This window comes from Theropithecus gelada, chromosome 1 (assembly GCF_003255815.1).
Source record: "Theropithecus gelada isolate Dixy chromosome 1, Tgel_1.0, whole genome shotgun sequence".
Lineage (NCBI taxonomy): Eukaryota > Metazoa > Chordata > Mammalia > Primates > Cercopithecidae > Theropithecus > Theropithecus gelada.
Window position 1 is genome coordinate 185,698,230 of NC_037668.1, and position 20,695 is coordinate 185,718,924.

General features: G+C 36.9%; 1 protein-coding gene and 1 pseudogene across 1 annotated transcript in view; both read left to right on the forward strand.

The window, feature by feature from the left end:
• Window positions 1–20,695, forward strand: part of ACBD6 (acyl-CoA binding domain containing 6) — a 208,926-nt gene that overhangs the window by 138,840 nt on the left and 49,391 nt on the right. The window lies entirely within an intron of this gene.
• LOC112615608 lies at window positions 16,430–16,523 on the forward strand (annotated as a pseudogene).

The window sequence follows — 20,695 nt, forward strand, 5'->3', positions numbered from 1 at the left end:
AATTAACTGTCAATTTCATATAAAAGTACAGATTTTAGGCTTCTCTTGAAAAATCTGCAAATATGGCAATCATGGGCACATTCTTCCGTCAACTAGAGCTGAGTACCTACTGCCCTCTATTGACAGGCTTTGAGCTCTTCAGTTTCCCTGACCCAGTTGACCTTAGTCTTTTATATTTTTGCCTGAAGACTTTTGAGGAGTTTATAACCTTGTGTTTGGAAAGACTGTGTTTGGAGTCACATTACCTGAGTTCCAGTTTCTCTTCTGCCACTAACTGTGTGACCTTGAATAAATAATAATTGCAAAATCTTAAAAGTAGGAATTGGCCAGGCGCGGTGGCTCACACCTGTAATCCCAGCACTTTGGGAGGCCGAAGCAGGCAGATCATGAGGTCAGGAGATCGAGACCGTCCTGGCTAACATGGTGAAACCCCGTCTCTACAAAAAATACAAAAAATTAGCCAGGCGTGGTAGCAGACATCTGTAGTCCCAGCTACTTGGGAGGCTGAGGCAGAATGGCATGAACCCGGGAGGCAGAGCTTGCAGTGGCACATACCTATAGTCCCAGCTACTTGGGAGGCTGAGGCAGGAGAATCACTAGAACCCAGGTGGCAGAGGTTGCATTGAGCCAAGATCATGCTACCGCACTCCAGCCGGGGCAACAAAGTGAGACTCCTTCTCAAAAAAAAAAAAAATGTAGAAAAGAATTTAAAGATCATCTGGTTCAACTCCCACGTGATGCAGGACTCCTCTCCGCTAAATTTCCAAAAGATGGTTAAGCCAGCTAGCCTGTCTGAAGATTTCTGTTTACTTCACAAAATAGCCTATTCTGTTTCAGAAAGCGCTAATTATTAGAAATTTCTCCTACCTGTTAAATCTATGTCTGCCTACCTATAACTCACTCTGGTTTTAGTTCTGACTCCTAAAACTATGAAGAAAAGCCGTATCTCCCAAGTGACAACCATTCTGTTATTTGAAGACAGTAGTCATTTTCTTCCTAAGTTTTCTCCAAATTAGTTTCACCAATCTAGTGGCTCATTACTGAATTGAATCAGTGTCCTTTTTTTTTTTTTTTTTTGAGACGGAGTCTGGCTCTGTCGCCCGGGCTGGAGTGCAGTGGCCGGATCTCGGCTCACTGCAAGCTCCGCCTCCCGGGTTTATGCCATTCTCCTGCCTCAGCCTCCTGAGTAGCTGGGACTATACAGTGTCCCTTTTTAAACATGTAACACTAAAAACTTACATTATGTAAGATGTCTTATCACTGGTAAGGAACAGAGTAGAGCTATAACTTAATAGATGTGACATCAAAGGCAAGGTATCTGCCTTTACTGTTCCTCTTAAAGGGTAGCTTATTTGTAAAATGTGCTAGACCATCAATGAGTGAATGGTTTTATAGCAAATCACTGTATAGATGTAGATATTATATTAGCGCAATATTAGCCAGACAAGTTATAGAGTTTCATTGTAGACTTAGTGCCCAGTGTTTATTGTAGCATTGTTTTAAATATTTACCATCCCTTTTTTTTAAAAAGGTAAAGAAAAAGCAGGAAAAAAGGCTTAGACACATCTTGTATTCTTGTTGGTATTATGGCATTTGTCAGTGTGTTCATACTTTTAAATTTTCTAGTACTTGCCGACTTAATCCCATGAGCTCACTTCTAATATCAGTAAAGGGTATGAGCTGTCTGTGTGGTTCAAGCTGCCACTTGAGGGTTTCTCCATCTTGTGGAGCTTTCTAATGGAATTCAAGGTTCTCTCTAAGGGTGAGCATTACGAAGCCTTCCCTGGCTGCTATGGGAGGAGGAAGTGCACCATAGGTTCAAGGACACATGTGAAGTTTAATGTGCACAAGCATGCTCCCGCTCCTGCTCCTGCTCCTGCTCCTGCTTACTCTGATTGGCAAGGTTAACTCTGAGAAGCTGCTGCTTTTTAAAGTGATTTGATTAGACTCACCACTTCATTCCTTTCACTCCTCCCTCCCAAGAACCAAACCACCACTTTGTCTTTGCAATCTTTGCTTTGCCAGTTACATTTTCTCTCCTTTTTTCCTGCTTTTGCATCAACTTTTAATATTTTGTAAAACAAAATAAGGAACTCGAAAGTAAAGTAACTTGCCTCACTGAAAGGTTTGACGTGAAAAATTTCCATATTTTTGTTTTCTACACTTATAAATTACAGATCTCTTATTTCATTTTCACGTACCTCATAACATAAGGAAAAATAGAATTATTATTCACGTTAGTTCACTTAGGTAATTCCACAATCCTCTATCACAATTTATTTTGTACATAATGAATTCTTTTCACACAATTCTTTAAAAAATAACCTTTTAATTACAAAAACTTCTACAAGGTGTAAAAATAAAGAGAATATCTAGTTTCAGCAATTACCAATTTGTGGCTAATCCTGTTTAATCTGTACTGCTATCTCACAGCAGTGATCGTTAACCATTTTAGGAAGAATATGAGGAAAGCTATGAACACCAGAGAAAAAGGACATAGATGTTAAATTTTTGCAAAATATGTTAATAAGGTAATACATTTGCCAGAGCCCTTCCATGGATATCCTAGGAATGCAAGAATTCAGAGTAAGAATCCCTGCGTCCCAGCAAAGAGAATATTAAGGTTTCTCAACTTTTCTAGTCACCTGAGTGTTGGGATTTGGGATTAGCATAGATTCTATGCCAACAGTGATGAAGTTAAGCCAATGGAAGGATCTTTGTAATGATTAAATATTCATTATGTAATTTCTTTTCTAAATATACTTCCTTACTGCCATGTTTAGCTTCTTTTCCCTTTGGTTGCTTATTAGTTTGTCTTTTTTAAATTAGTAGTATTTTTACCAGCGTTGATAGATTTGGTGAAGACTTTGAACCTTCTCAACTCTTAAGGCCTACCAACTCAGAATTTTATCTGGAGCTTCTCAGTTATCATTGCCAACAGCTAAGAAAGAAAAACTACATCTCCCTGTATATGAAGGATAGAATGATTAATAGTGAATGCATTAGGAACTTAAGTAGTAAAGCTAGGGTTTCCATAAAAGAAGATACTAGCACTTGAATATGAATTCTAATTATTAAAGCATATTTATTTAAGGTATAGAGATAGCTGATTGTTACATGACGAAATGGTCATATTTCTTTTTCCCATCCTGTTTCACCTCCTTTTGTCAGCTGGCATTTGGTCTCCCTTTGGAGCAGCTGTGGTCATAGGGTAAACTCAAAACATAGCAGTTAGTAAAGTGGCACTAGCAGCCTGAGGATTTCCCTGTAGAACTCTCTCATTGTTGAATCTCATACCATCTGGCCCTGATGTGAGCTAAAAGTACTTTTAAATGCACGTAATAAAAGAATAGTTGATATAACTTAATTATTCATTATTCCATTTGAAAACACTAAGTATTTTGCCTTTAGCACAGTTTCTTTTCTCTCTCTCCCTCTCTTTTTATTTGGTGTGGAGAGCTAGGGAATGGATAATGTACATTTCTCTCTTTAGTATGATTAAAAATATTTCTATTAAGGTGATGATTCAGGAGAGGAACCACCTTCATTTATAGATAGTCATGTGTCTATCTCGGAGTAGATTCTCATTTTTTTAAAGTTCCCTATTGTGGTGTTCCCTCTATAACAATTTGTGGTTGGCAGTACTTTTAATATTTTATTGAATGGGGGTGGGGGAAATCAACAGCAACAATATAAAACCTAGAGTGTTCAAGAAATACAACAAAATAAAGATATGTTCAAAGAAAGTGTAGACTACCTCTTTATTATGTTTCTAAGGATGTATGTAATCCATATAACATATAAATAACCCTGGTTTTATTAATTGATGTTTCTGTAATGTCTTGAAAGTTGTAAAATGTGGGGTTTTACCCCATTTTAGGCATCTATCTGCATGGCTTGGGAATACACAGTATCTGTTTTTGCTAGATAGCATCTCCATTGGAAGGCTGTTGAATGCCTAATCTCTGTGCTCTCCTTTGGAGTTGGCTTTCTTCAAGGCCAAATCCCTTAAGAAATTGTTCAAGAAGCTCAATACAGAGGCATCACTTATAGAAGTGTACTAATCATTACTTTTAATACATTTTAAAACATTTCTTTTAAAAAAGTGTCTATGAAATTTGTTTGAAATATTTTACGATTCCATTATGTATTTACAGATTCTACAGATATTTTACAGATTACATTATTTGTTTGTTATTTGGCCTGAGGTCTCGTTCTCTGCTCTTTGAGGTAGCGCCCTGACATCCTCTCAATATAAAGAAGCCTAAGCATATCTAAGCACCTGTTTTAGAAAAAAAAAAAAAAAAAAAAGTTGCTTGTAACAAAAACTGTCCCACCTACAATTTATTAAACCTTGACATACTGCATTACTTAAGAGTTCTCAGAGAAAATTAAAACCCTTTTGACTGGGCTTTGCAATGCAGGGAAATTTTTAGTGACATTTAAAAGGTTTCTCTTGTGTTCCTCTAATGGGATAAATAAAAAAGGCTTGTTTTAGCCCAGCAAATGGGGGGACAATCCAATTTCCTTGATTCCATCAAGACACTCTTAAAGCATTAGCCTGTGCAGTAAAAAAAATTCAACTGACCCCCTTTGCCTGATGGCTTTGAAAAGTGTCCTGATGTGTAGGTATTTGCCCAACACAGCATACTTGCTTATTACTCTTCCAACACATCCGTTGATGGAAAAACCTTATGTGAAGCTCCAATAAATGTCAGTTTATGTTATAGAACTATAAAAACAGTGCACCAGACTATAATGCTCTCCTTGATGGGTAGCCTTTCACTTGAAGATGAAAGGAAATTCTGCCAAGTATGTTTAAATTTTAAAATTAAGGAATAAGATAATATTATTTTAAATAATATTTTAGTAAATTTTTTTGTCACATTTAATTACTTCACAAAGGTTGACTTCTATTTTTCCAAAAGATAGTGCTCCTTTACAGAGAATTTACTAGCATAGGGCAGTGGTTCTCGATTGTTAGACTGCATTAGAATTACATAAAGCTTGTTAAAATAAATTGCTGGGCCCCACCCCAGAGTTTGTGATTCATTAGGTCTCTGGTGGAGCCGGAAAGTTTCCGTTTTTAACAAGTTCCCAGGTGAAACTGATACTGCAGGTCTGGGACCCACAGTTGGAGAACCACTGGCCAAGGGGATGTGTGAAAAGAGATACCTCGGATTAGCGGTTCAGATTTTGAATCAAATCAGATAGTTCTGAAAGTCATTAACATCTGAGAGCATCCTAATGGGTGAAAAATGTGCTGATGGATACCAATACAGTCTTGAGTGGATGGGCATTTTTTGGACATTTGTCTTCTTAATTGGCAGTTTTTAAAACCCAGTCTGAAGGGGGGAAATCACATGAAAATAGAACTTTCATTTTAGAGAAGGTGCAGAAGAGAAAACTTGGGTCCCTGTGTGTTCTTTTAAAGAATAGAACTGAATGTGTTTTCTATAACCAATTGCAGAGTAAAGCTGTTGTTTATATCCTATTAAAAAAGTTCTTTTTATCAAAACTTCTGCCTTTAACTATGTAAAAACCCAAAGTACCCTGTTATTCAATAAAAAATTAAAAAGTATGTTTGATATTCTGATTTTTAAAAAATTGATTATTTTTGCGTAGTAAATAATTGTGTTATCCAGAGTATCTCACTCTCTGTGTCCATAATAATTTACCTAAAAATACTTAGAATTGATGTGTAATGGTCTCCTCTAGAGTCTAAAGAGTTACATGCTATTTATTCATCTGTTCTTAAAATGCACTTTGGAAATAAATAGGAGACAAAAAAAAAAAAAATCACCATTATTTGACAAGAAGAAATTCTAAGAGAGAGAGATTTGTTGACTTATCCAAAAATCATAACAACAAAACAAGAATAAAAGAGGCTTAGGAACCTAGAATGGACCCTACTGAAAGAAGGTAGTCCAGCAACCAGTCTCATTTTCTTCTGGTGGAAAAATACATATGATGATGAGTACATGTATGTCTTCTAAATGTCTAGAATGTCTAAATACTTGGTAGTAATTCATAATTTTCTTTTGTTTAACACTTTTCTTCCATCAGTCCAAGTAAATTCCATCCTAACAAATCCTTTTCATAAAACAATACAGGCATCTTATATTTGCATAACACTTTGTATTTTTACAGGGGGTTTTACATACATTGATTTCATGTCATCCTCAATGCTATTTTTTTTAATGGTTTCCTTCTAAAGTCCTGGAAATATTGTACAATAGCGATACGGGGAGGCCAAAAAAAATCCATCTCACTCGTATTATAAATATTTTTGTTTTATTTATTGGCACTGTCACCTTTTAAAAAATATATGTTGAATTTGTGACTAGCTTTCAAGTAAAATAAATGTTATTTTAAAAGAGTTATCAGTCGCTTTGTGCTTCCTTTGGGATTAAGGGTACTATCTGCATTACTTAAAACTCAGTTTGAAAATAATTAAAGGTGACTTTGAAATTGCTGTGGGTTAAATGAATGAAATCAGGTAATCAGCACTTTTCTGGAGCCCTTCTGCATTTCCCTAGAGTCCTTGGAGCCCTATATTTTGTGATTCCCTTCCAGCACCTTTCTTCTTTTTTTTTTTTGTCCTCAGCAAAGGATAGGTAAATCAAGTCAAATGATAATTTTCCATATTGTACTGGTATTATTAAGCTTTAGTTTACCTCTGGTGCAGTAAGTACTGAAGATAGAGTGCAGTGAAGACTGTATAGAGGAGGTCAGTGCAGAAGTGGTAGCAGTTAATCTCTCCACTGCTCTGATATCCGACAGCTGGTCTGACATGGGCCTGGTGCCAGCAGTGTCTTTACAGGCTTTGTGGCAGAGATTATTCAAAGGAGATTAATCCCTCTAAACCCCTTATATTTTAATTATTTCTGTATGTATTTATAAAACCTGCAGTCTGCTAGTTTCAGGACACAACTGTTCAAGCCCTCATCTTTAACCTGGTTTCCATAATGAGACAAAATATATTTCTTTTACCACAAAGAGTATATCATTGATTTGATTTTGTTATTAAAATTGTTTTATTTTGGGGTGTTTTTTGTTTTGGGTTGTTTTTGGTTTCTGTATGATATTGCTAATGTTACTTTTTTTTTTTTTTAAGGATAACCAAAGTAATATTACTTATTTTAGAATGTCTGCTAAAATGCTGTGGGTTTCTTTCTTCTTTTTGTTTTTTTTGAGATGGAGTCTTGCTCTGTTGCCCAGGCTGAAGTGCAATGGTGTGATCTCGGCTCACCGCAACCTCCACCTCCTGGGTTCAAGCAATTCTCTTGCCTCAGCCTCCTGAGTAGCTGGGATTACAGGCACATGCCACCATGCCCAGCTAATTTTTGTATTTTTAGTAGAGACGGGGTTTCACCATGTTGGTCACGCTGATCTCGAACTCCTGACCTCAGGATCCCCCTACCTTGGCCTCCCAAAGTGCTGAGTTTACAGGTGCGAGCCACCGTGCTTGGCCCTAAAATGCTGTTTTTATATTACATGATAGAAGTCTAAAGTTGCAGACATGTAGAATGTGAAAACCTCTCTGTTAAAAACAACATGCCCTTCAAGGAATTTTTTTTTAAATGGCTGCCATACTTTCCAGCATTGTTAGGCAACTTTATCCCTGACCAGGGTATCCAGAACAATGATTTCTCTCTGCCCAATTTATGTTATTGAGGGCTATAAAATTTTACCCCAAATTCAAGAGTTCACACAATAGGAACAACCAAAGAATTACAAGAGCTGATGAAATAAGCTCTGCTGGCAAGAGCGTCAAGTCTCTAGCACCATGAAAGCCTTGCCAAGTCTTTCACCTGTAGGGAAGCAGTTCTGCTTCTTCATGCACACTGTTGCTCCTTCTTTCATATACTGAGAAGAGGAAGACTTTGAGGATCATCTTCCTGAAAGTCTTCCAGCTTCTAGGGAATCTCTAGTAAGACCTGTCTTGATGTGTGCTGGTGATAGAATGTGTTTGTGATATTTGTATCTTCAAAACACTTGTTTTAGATCATTTAATCTTAGTATAAAGTTGCTGTTTTGATTATTGAGGCTGTCCTCTCTTCTCTTAGTTGTATTTCTTCATGCTTATCTGAATGAATGTTGGCAGCATATTTGGGGCAGGGATGCAGAGGGATCTTGGCTAGCCAGAATATTAGTAGCTTGTGTTTTATTATCCAAATTGAACAGTACTTTTTGCTTGTGCTCTAGAAATGGGAATTAGACATTAGTATCTCAAAACTTGCCATTTCTTTACTTATTCCATTTGTATCAAGGAACATAAATTTAAGCACTAACTCTGCTGTTTGGCATGCTATTAATTGGGGCAGGTGATTTAATCTTGTTGAACTTGACTTTCCTTATCCACGAAATATAGCTACTAATACCTACCTTACTTATTTCAGGATGTTAGTTTCAAATAAGTTGGCATATATAAAGTGTTGTGTAAAATGATATATAAATGTTTTAATTTTCTTAAAGAACAGCATGTCTGAATCAAGAAAGATCTGTGGAAAGCTCAGTAGTGTTAAAAATATTTTATGCTGTTGATATCTTGTAAATGATTTTTTTAATTGGTGTTAGTTGAGCTTTTTCCTTGTCTCTTTCCAAATAATGTAATCTTCTCTTCCTGTTAGTCATTGTTAGTTTTCAAAAATGTCTTTTACTGTAATGGTTATGATAGAAGTGTAACCATAAGGAATTAGATTATAATATCATTATACCTAATATAAACAATCTTATTTTTCCTTTTTTTTTTTTTTTTTTTGAGACAAGGTCTGACTCAGTTGCCCAGGCTGGAGTGCAGTGGCTTAATCTTGGCTCACTGCAACTTCCACTGCCTGGGCTCAAGCCATCCTCTCACCTGAGCCTCCCAAGTGGCTGGAACTACGAGTACACACCACCACAACCTGGCTGATTTTTGTGTTTTGTTTTGTGGGTTTTTTTTTTTTTTTTTTTTTTTTTTTGTAGAGATGGGGTTTCGCCATACTGCCCAGGTTGGTCTTGAACTTACGAACTCAAGCAATTCAGCTGCTGCAGCCTCCCAAAGTGTTGGGATTACAGGCGGAAACCAGCACGCCCATCCAACAATCTGTTTTCATTATATGATATATTATCATATTTGAACTGATCTAAACTTCCTGTATATACAATGTTAATTTTAAAAATTATAACAATAGGCCGGGCATAGTGGTTCACACCTGTAATCTCAGCACTTTAGGAGGCTGAGACAGGTGGATAGCTTGAGCCCAGGTGTTCAAGACTAGTCTGAGTGACATGGTAAAACCCCATCTCTACAAAAAGTACAAAAAATAGCTGGGCATGGTGGCACACACCTGTAGTTTCAGCTACTTGGAAGGCTGAGGTGGCAGGATCACCTGAGTCCAGGGAGGTCAAGGCTGCAGTGAGTCGTGATCATGCCACTGCACTCCAGCCTGGGTGACAGAGTAAGACCCTGTCTTAAAAATTATAACAATAGGTCGGGCGCAGTGGCTCTTTCTAATCCCTGCACTTTGGGAGGCCAAGGCACGTGGGTCACTTGAGGTCAGGAGTTCGAGACCAGCCTGACCAATATGGTGAAACCCGTCTTTACTAAAAATACAAAAAAAATTAGCCGGGCATGGTGGTGTGCACCTGTAGTCCCAGCTACTCAGGAGGCTGAGACAGGAGAATCGCTTGAAACCCGGGAGGCAGAGGTTATAGTGAGCCGAGATCGTGCTACTGCACCCTAGTCTGGGCAACAGAGCAAGACTCCGTCTCAAAAAAAAAAAAAAAAAATTATAGCAATATGACAGATTCTGTTCGAAGCTAGGGAAATCCGTAGTTAGAAATTCTTATATGACTTGAAGACAATTGGAATATGCTTCAAAGTTTTAAACAGAGTAGTGGCTTGCATAAGACAATGCTTGCAAAAGGGATGGGAGACTAGATAAATTATTAAGGAAGCTCTTATAGGAGTTAGTGGTTTAGGAAGTGAGGGCCTGGATAGAGTTCACTAGTGTAGAAAAAGAAGGAACCAGAGATATATAGTACAGAAGGAGAATTCAATCAACCTCACTTGATGAAAGATAATATAAAAAATAAAAGAGAAGTTGAGCATGACTTCAAAGCCATGGGCAAAAAAAAACTGAGCTCTGGTTTTGACATGGCTAATTTTAGTGAGCTATTATGACATCCTTGCTGAAATCTCCTAAAGAAAAAGAAAATTCAGTACAGGACATGCATATAAAGATGTTTTCCAAAAAGAATGGTAACATATTCAAAGAGAAGAATGAATCTTAAGATCAGAATACTGTAAAACCTCCATATACATATGAAGATACACAGAGAAACCCTTGAAATTCCAGTCATATTTAAGAGCATAAGGTTGGGAGCCAGAGACCTTCTAAGTTCTGCCTCTGCCACTTACAAATCATGTGACCTTGGACAAGTTACTTAACCTGACTAAGCGTAAGTTTCTTCATTTGTGAAATGAGATAACTTAGTACCTATTTCATAAGGTGGTTGGGTGGGATTAATAAAAGAACTCATGTAAAAATTGCCTAGTGCAGTAAACAGCATTAGCCACTACTATCATTGTTTTTACTCACAATTGACATAAATCTTTTTTGTCGTTGTTATATTGACAGTATATAGCATGCAGAAAGGTATACAAAATAAGGTATTATTGAAGCCACCTAGAATACTGCATCTTTGTGTGCTTTACTATTCAGAGACTATGCTGCGTATGTCTTTATTATAGAATTCTAATTCATACGTGACTTGGAGGACGTGTTTTGTTCTTATTCTTTTAAAACTATATCAGAAATAAGACCTTATTATTTGGTTCTTAGTTGTACAGTCGTACACAAAAGTTGTTAAATTACAGAAGGTCTGGTAGATAGCGGTACAGCAGGGGAATAAACTAAAGCTGACATTTATTGAGAATCTATTCCCCTTAATACAGTCATTCATTCTTCTTAAAATCAGTCACTTATACTAGAAAAAAAAGCTCAAACTAGTTTTATCTTTGAATGCATGGGTTTTGTTACTTTTCTTTCATTGGCAGTCCTACTTTATCAGGGCCCTAAAGAAAGCAGCTTATTTAACATTTCTTTAGGAGACCTGGGAAAGAATTTAGGCGGCAAGACTAATGTGTACAGTAAAAATAGAAGTAAAAATCTTTCCGTGTTTTTAAACGTTTTTTAAAATTACCATGTCCCCTAGTCCATAGCAAGTGTTTAAAAAAAAAAAAAATACCATAATGGGGGATGGAAAGCTTGTGGGTGGTGATGAAACCACATTTGATAATATTTATAGGCAAATAGTTATGAATAAATTACAGTACTCAAAACTGACATTGTGGCTTCAGGGTAAATAGAGGGTTAAATCTCTGAGCTGTAGAAGCAGATTGTGTTTTCCTTTTGTGATCTGGGCTGACAAGACATCAGTATTCTATTCATCTGTTGGGAATTAGGCTGTTAATCCAATCAATGACTCTTGAGTGAGCTGTGGCCTACCTCCCCCACTGGGGAACAATCGGATCAAACTGCAGATTGTTTAAGAGCACAGTGCTGTCCTCATGTCAGGTGGAATTCTCAAATGTTCCCTGGTGAATTGGGGATAGGGAAAGCTGTCTTGGCCCATTTATCCTGCTCCTTAAATAACCAGGTATCTGCCTTATCCATACGAAAGCATTTGGCAGTAGTGACAACAGGAATGCAATAGAAATCCATTAACTTTAACTCACAAAAGTGTGGATGAAAGGGAGGAAATGTTTTCAAACACCCACAAAACAATCTATATTAAAAGTTATTTTGCTTTCTTGATATTTTTTCTGTTCCTTAAACCTTAAATCATTTTCTTTGCTGGGCTTTTTTTTTTTTTTTTTGTTATTAACTGTTTTATGTTACTGAATTTTTTTAACCACCACAAGCTCTTTTTGTATTTTTACCCTGCCCTGCATATATTTTTGTAAGTCAGCAGGGTACAAATAAATTTTTAATATAGATTATGGGCACACTAATTAAATAAAATTTTAATTTTAAAATATCTTTCTCTGAGGAATGCTAATTAAATACAATTTTAATTTTAAAATATCTTGAGCATACATAATTCTGACATCTTTTGCAGCCTAGCAAAATTTGATTTCTAATTACTGATTTAATAGGCCATTAAGTACATTTGGAAATTATTATTGAACTGATTGGATAGATGTTCAGAGTTGCAGTTGTCTTCTATGAAATGCTGCCCAAATTTTTTCTGTTAACCAGTAAGGTGACATGGGCTATCACAGAGTAAAACATCTAAAATGACAAAAAGAAATTCTTGAGAAGTACTTACTAACCAATCTTAGTGAAGATAAGCTTAAATAATAATTTTATTATTTTCTGTCTGTATTATGTGAGAATATTCCAAAAAGAATTTCCTAAGTCAGCCAAATTTATCCATTCATCCTGTGGATATTTAGTGTCTACCTTTTATGTACCCCATACCTCTTCTAGGCATTAGAATTATAGTAAACAAGAGAAGATTCGTGTTCTTTTGGAGCATACATTCTATTGAAGAAAGTATGCCAAAAACAAACAAGATAGTATCAGTTAAGTTCTAAGAAATAAAATAGTGGTGGTGACTGGGCACGGTGCCTCACTCCTGTAATCCCAGCACTTTGGGAGGCCAGGGCAGGCAGATCACGAGGTCCGGAGGTTGAGACTATCCTGGCTAACACGGTGAAACCCCCATCTCTACTAAAATACAAAAAATTAGCCGGTCATGGTGGCAGGCGCCTGTAGTCCCAGCTAGTCGGGAGGCTGAGGCAGGAGAATGGCATGAACCCGGGAGGCAGAGCTTGCAGTGAGCCAAGATTGCGCCACTGCACTCCAGCCTGGGTGAGAGCGAGACTCCGTCTCAAGGAAAAAAAAAAAAAAAAGAAAGAAAGCAAAGAAAATAGTGGCGGTTACTTTAAAGAGTGATCAGGTAAGACTTTACTGAGAAAATGACAAGCTGAGAATTCAATGCAGAGAAGTTGCTGTAAGTCGTGATAAAAAGTCCCTGAAGTAGGAATGAGCTTGACATACCAAGAACAAGCTACTTAAAGGTACACTATTCTCCAGGCCAGTAAGTTTCAGACCTGGTTATTGAATTTTCTTGGGAACTTTGTAAAAATAAAGGTATCTGAGCCTTCATCCTTAGATATGCTGATTCAGCAGGGCTGAATGGTATGTACCCTGTGTATAAAGTACAGTGAACAGTGTTGAAAATCTTATATCTAGTTAATGTAGTTTCTTCCCTTGTACATATCACACACTTGCTCTATCAGTGCCTTTGGTCGTGTTTGTTCTTTACCTGTAGTGTTTACCCTTACTGTCTCTCACATACTTCCATCCACACTGTCTCAAATGCCATCTGCTTTTTAAGACCCCCTCTCAGTAGAAAGCAGAGTAACACTTGCATTCTTCCAAAGAATGTTGAACCCAAATCTAACAAAACCTATAAAAAATGTGGCTGGGTACGGAGTCTCACACCTGTAATCCCAGCTTTTGGGAGGCCGAGGCGAGTGGATCATCTTAGGTCAGGAGTAAGAGACCAGCCTGGCCAACAAGGTGAAAACCTCCTGATCCTCAGGAGCCTAAGGCAGGAGGATCACTTGAGCCCAGGAGTTTGAGGCCAGCCTGGACAACGTAGCAAGACCTCATCTCTAAAATAATAATAATAATAATAATAAAGCATTCATTTATTCATCCATTCACATTGTTGTGCAATCATTACCACCATCTATCTCCAGAACTTTTTTATCCTCCCAAACTGAAAATTTATGCTCATTAAACAATAAATGCCCATTATCCCCACCCCACTTCCTGGCCACCATCATTCTACTTTCTGTCTCTGTGAATTTGACTACTCCATGTACCTCATGTAAGTGGAATTGTAGCATATTTGTCATTTTGTGTCTGGCTTATTTTATTTAGCATAATGTCTTCAAGGCTCATGTTGTAGCATGTGTCAGAATTGCATTCCTTTTTGAGGCCGAATAATATTCAGTTGTATGTATGTATGTATGTATATACCATATTTTGTTTATGCTTTCATCTGCTGATGGATATTCATATTGTTCCAACCTTTTAGTTATTGTATGTGATGCCACTGTGAACATGGATATAAAAATACCTGTTCACGTCCCTGCTTTCAATTCTGGAAAGTGGAATTGCTGGATCATAAGATAATTATCTATTTAATTTGTTGAGGAATTGCCAAGCCCTTTTTACAGGAGATACACCATTTTACATTCTCACTAGCAATACTTGAAGGTTCCACTCTCCCCAAATCCTAGCCAACACTTATCATTTTCTGTGTTTTTGATACTAGCCATCTTAATAGAGATGTGAAGCAGTATCTCATTGCCCTATCCAAAAAAAAAAAAAAAGTAATATTGGGCCAGATGCAGTGGCTCATGCTTGTAATTCCAGCACTTTGGGAGGCTGAGGCGGGCAGATCACGAGGTCAGGAGATAGAGATCATCATGGCTAACACAGTGAAATCCCATCTCTACTAAAAATACAAAAAATTAGCCGGGCGTGATGGCACGCACCTGTAGTCCCAGCTACTCGGGAGGCTGAGGCAGGAGACTTGCTTGAACTCGGGAGGCAGAGGTTGCAGTGAGCCGAGATTGTGCTGCTGTACTCCAGCCTGGGTGACAGAGTGAGACTCCATCTAAAAAAAAAAAAAAGTAATATGTGGCAGGTAACTGACAGCACCCAGATTAAAGGGATACCTGGAAAGTAATATAAGCTATAGAATGACGTAAAGATGTCTAGATTGAGAATAAACCTGTATATTTTTATCACTTTTCTATGGAAATAGATATCCGTAATTCATCTATATTATATTTCATAGGATTATTTATTATGGTTAAGAGTAATTACTAGAAATTCTGCATATAGATTACCATAATAATAAAATCAGCAATATAAACAGCCCTGAAATTATTAAATTTAACTCAAATATTTTATTAAATACTTACTCCATGACCTGGATACAACAAGACACTAGGAGACACAAGAGGTATAAACTGTGGTTCCTGCACTGACGTCGTTTACTATCTAACTGAGACAGTAGAAAACTCTTTAAATTACTAAAGAACAATTATGAGTCAGACTATAATCAGATCCCATAATGAGAGATCATCTGCAAGTGCATTGGGAGAGGTAAGAGGAAAAAAAAGGGAGAGATTATTAGGGGGCACAGTAGTTAGAGACATCGTCAGTTATGAATTGCAGCCTGTCTTGTACTGTAAAGGCTAGGTGATATTTGAATGAAGCTGAGGTGTGGAAAGGGACAGGTGGCAGAAATAGCTCAGGCAGACTGTGGAAGCCATAAATACTCAGATTAAGGAATTTGGGTGAGTGTGGATGTGTTTTAAATTAGCACTATAAGGAATTTTTTAGAGTGATTAGTAACAGTGTACTGTTACTAGGAAGAAAGGGAATAGGAAGGAATACCAGTGAAGATACTCTTGTATTAATTTTGGTTATTGATGTTTAATTGACCAGGGATTTGTGTTTCAGGAACAATAATAGAAAATATAGATTGATTTCTCAGATACCTGAACTAGGGTCTCTTAACACATTGAGTGAAATGCTGGGAAGAAATCAGAATTAGGAGTTGGCTAGGCACGGTGGCTCACATCTGTAATCCAAGCACTTTGGGTGGCCAAGGTGGAAGAATCACTTGAGCTTAGAAGTTGGAGACCAGCCTGAGCAACATAGCAAGACCTCATCTTTTCTATTAATACAAGTAAAAAAAAAATTAGCCAGGCATAATGGCTTGCGTTTATAGTCCCAGCTACTTTGGAGGCTGAGGCAGGGAGATCGCTAGAGCCCAGGAGATTGAGGCTGCAGTGAGCTATGATTGCACCACTATACTCCAGCCTGAGCAACAGAGCAAGACCCTGCTCAAAAAAACAAAAAAACAAAAAAAACAAAAAAAAACACTGGAGAGGATTGGAACACCTTTAGTTGTACTATTATTGTGTAGCCTGGTTGATTACATCAAAATTATGCAGTTGTTAGCGGGGGGAATTAGGAGAATACAAATAGAAAAATATATATATTTATGTGATTTTCTGATAGCTTAAAGATTTCATAACTTGAGGGAAAAAAATCAGTTTTACAGTGACATTTAGAGGAAAAACCAAAGAAGATTTGAAACATTAATAAAACTCTGCAGGATAGAAAGAGAAGCTAACAAGAATAAGAAGTGATTTATTTCAGGATAAAACAATATTAAAGAGGAAGGCCCACTAATAAACAAGGTCATATGAATCAAACAAAGCCCATCTTTAATGGAAAAATTAAATCCATTTTAAAAAGCTAACTTTAGTGGTTGCTTTGGCAACACATAAAATTTATTATACTAAAAAATTATTTATATGTTTTATACTAAATTAAAAATTTTTACTTATATTTTTTATTATACTAAAAAAATGGAACAATACAGAGAAGATTAGCATGGCCCCTGACATGCAAATTCGTGAAACGTTCTATTCTTTTTAATAAGTAAATAAAAGCTGACTTTGTAAGAAGAATTAAGTTAAATAAAGGATACAAAGTTATGATATTAAACAAGTGATAATGCTCTCGCAACATCCTAAAGCGGGTTAAAAAAACTCAGGAAAAATTTTCCCCTTTGCGTATAAATGCTGTGAATAACGTTTTTACTGAAAAGGGTAATATTCAATTATATTTTTGATTCCTAATGATATTTTGTCCTATTAACCTGAGAGAAAAAAAATTATAAGAGCAAAAAGAAAGCTTGTTCAGATTTTATTTGTTGATATGTTGCCTAATACATTTGTCATAAGTTCTTAGTAAAAGCAGTTGAATAAGTAGAAACTAAAGTTTTAGAAGGCTATGGAATATAGCAGACAAGAAATAAGGAATATTTGTATATCAAAAAATGAATTAGACTGTTTAAAAATTGATAGCTTTTTGGACTGAATTTTTAATTAATGGAGGGTTAGGCTTACAATTTACTTCTCCATTCCATCTAAAGCTATCCTATTCAGACACTTCAACATTCATACTAACGCTGACCAATCTTGGTCTGTGAAAACCCCTCAACCCTGGCTACATTCATTTATACTCCATTTTAACTTACTTGAACACTTAACATCTTTGAGCTTGCTTCCTGTCACAACCTCAAATTCTGAAACTTCTCTAGATCTTAATACTCTTAATAGCTCCCATTTCCTCAGTTGTCCTGATCCTACACTTCTTCCTGCCTTAACATGCCTTCTAACTCAGCCTGAACCCCAGGATTAATCATTTCAGTTCATTTTTTGAACTAAGAGTGGTGGTGCCAAGACTAAAACTCACAGTCCAGAGCTCTTGTCACTTCTCTATATTGATTTATTTGCAAGAAAAAGACATACTTCTTTCTCCCAGAGATAACCGCTGCTACCTTCATTGCCATGAAAGTTTTATTTTTAATTTGCCCAAAAGGAACATTAAAAGACAATTAGATCCTAGGATATTAATATTCTCATTTTTTCTTTCGTTGTATTTTTCTTTTGTGCATTTATTCGTTCAGCAAATATTTATTGGCTGCCTACAATACACTAGGTTCTGCAAATATTTATGCTGTCAATAGAAAGTACCTCTTTATACACATACAGTATTTAAAGATGCAAATGCCTAAGAGAGAAACAAGATTATTAATCAGACCATCTAGAAATGCTTAGAATCTCTCTCTCTCTCTCTTTTTTTTTTTTTTTTGAGACGAAGTCTCTCTCTGTCACCCAGGCTGGAACCACCTCCCAGGTTCACGCCATTCTCCTGCCACAGCCTCCCGAGTAGCTGGGACTACGGGCGCTGGCCACTACACCCAGCTAATTTTTTGTATTTTTAGTAGAGACGGGGTTTCACCATGTTAGCCAGGATAGTCTCCATTTCTTGACCTCATGATCTGCCCACCTCAGCCTCCCAAAGTGCTGGGATTACGGATGTGAGCCACCGCGCCCATCCTAGAACCTCTTTATATATGCCTGCTAATCAGTCATCCATCTAAGCTTGAAAACTTCCAAGGATAGGGAATTGAAGGAATATTAAGGTGGCCGTTTTAAGTTTGAAAAGAGCTTTCTACCAGCTGAGCCAATATGGTGAAACCCTGTTTGTACTAAATTAGCTGGACATGATGGCAGGCACTTGTAATCCTTGCTACTCAGGAGGCTGAGGCAGGAGAATTGCTTGAACCCCCGGGAGGGGGAGGCTGCAGTGAGCCGAGATTATGCCACTGTACTCTAGCCTAAGCAACAAAACATGACTCTGTCTCAAAAAAAAAAAAAAAAAAATCTTTCTGTTGAAAAATTAAGTGTTTGACTCCCTATAATTTTCTCATACTCTTCCTACTTCTAAAATGTATAGCCGTATAGAAGCAAGCAATTTCATTGTTTTCAGATATTTCGTCTTTCATTCCTAACATGACATGATTTAGAGTTACTTTACCATCCAGCCAAAGCCTATTTTAGGCTCTTTATGTATATCTTTCAAGGTACTTTTCACCCACAGCTCTTTGCTACTAACACTGCAGGAATCATCTGACCCCAGAAAAGAATAGCTCTGTATTAGTTTGGGTTTGGGGGTTTTTTTTTGTTTTTTGTTATGGTTTTTTTGTTTTGTTTTGTTTTTTGTTTTTGAGACAAGGTCTCACTCTATCACCCCGGGTGCAGTGCAGTGGCATGGTCACAGCTCACTGCAGCCTGGACCTCCTAGGCTCAAGCAATCCTCCCACCTCAGCCTCCCAGGTAGCTGGGACTACAGATGCACACCACTATACCTGGCTAATTTTTGTATTTTTTGTAGATGCGATTTTGCCATGTTGCCTGGGCTAGTCTTGAATTCCAGAGCTCAAGTGATTTTCTTGCCTTGGCCTTCCAAAGTACTGGGATTACAGGCATGAGCCACCATGCCCAGCCTGTATTAGTTTTCTATTGCTGCATAATAAATTACCACAAATTTAGCAACTTAACACACATTTGTTTTCTCACAGGTCAAGCATTATGGCATGGCTTATCTGGGTCCTCTGCTCAAGGCTTCATAAGTCTTCATTCTCATCTGGAATTCGCAGTTCTCTTAGTTATTTGAGGCCATCATGCCTAGACACCATCCCTTTCCTTACGCAGTTCACAAAATGGTCAACATGGCTACTTGCTTCTTTGAGGCCAGCTCTCTCCATTCCATCTCTGCCCTCCATCATGAAAGTGGTTTCCCATCACATTCACTGGTCCCACCCTCACTCAAGGTGAGGGGAATTATACAAGGGCCTGGGTCATCAGGGCTTACTTTGGATTTCTGCCTACCACAAGCACTATCACTTTCCTCGTTCTAACATCGTTCTAATATCCACCTATTAATGTATTTCTAAAATTTAATTTGCTTTTGAGTAGCTACATCAAAATTCACTGAGCTCACACTCTACTAAAGCCCCTAAATCTTCTATGTTTCTCCTAAGATTACTCCACGATGTAGTTTGTGACTACTTGGTCCTTGGTACGGGATCTTTTCTCTATGTCTGTTGAATTCCATCTCGTTAGGTCTAACCGATCCAGCCTGTCAACACTTGCTATCTGTATCTCTCATCCAGTATGCTTACCATCTCTCTCAAGCTGGATTGGATATCTAAAATTTTAGCTTGAGAATTTCAGATCTCCAGCACATGCTGCTGGTTTTCAGGGAGCTGCTACAGGCTAGGGAGCTGCTACAGGCTAGGTTTTGCTACATTGTAAAACAATGTAACTTTAAAATTTTAAGGTTTTAAAAATTTTCATTACAAAGATAGCACTTGTTCATAATAGAAATATTAGAATATACAGAAAAGTTAAAAAAAATAGACCTAGTGTTTACATTGTGGTAGGTTTTTAAAACATTTTTAAATATATAATGTTTTTTGGTTTATTTGCTTGCTTTATGTAGTTTAGATCTTAGTATAAAAACATTTTTATTCCATTTTACATTAATAATATTGTGATGATGTTCTAAGTTATAAATATTTTATGACCATCATTTAAAATTGCTGCTTAATAATCTACTCAACTTCCCCTGTGTTGCTGGACACTTAGATTGTTTCTAATTCCTTACTATTCTAGATAATACTGGAATAAACTCTTTTTTTATAAGATTTTTTAAATATTTGAAGTATTTTTAGGATACCTTTTTGAAATGCTAAGTCAAAGGAAATGAACATTTTCTAAAAGATTTATACTAATGTATGCTCCTAAGAACAACTAATGGAAGTGCCTGTTTCATAGCACCCTCTGTAAAGGAGGAACTGTTTTGTGGACCTAACAGACTGTGTAAATTTTCACTGTGAAAGTGAAAGGTGAATGAGAATATGAAAGAAAATAATTATTTCCTGGATTTCTCTTTTGTACTTCTGGTCATTCACCATCAAGGGATTTAGAATAGAGTGGATTAAGGTATATTGAGTTTTTACTGAATAGTGTTACAGAAACAGTGTTCGGTAAGCAAGACACCATTCAAAGAGTTTGGCTTTGTTCTTATTTACCTAACTTTGAATGCTAGACCAGCTCAGTAAATTAATACAAACATAGAGAGACTAAGCTCCAGCTTCTCAAAATATGTATAACTTGAAAAAGGACAGCAATCAACTGAGGCAGAGGTAGAGAAGAGTGTATAGTGTTGAAGAGTAAGATTATTTACTCTCT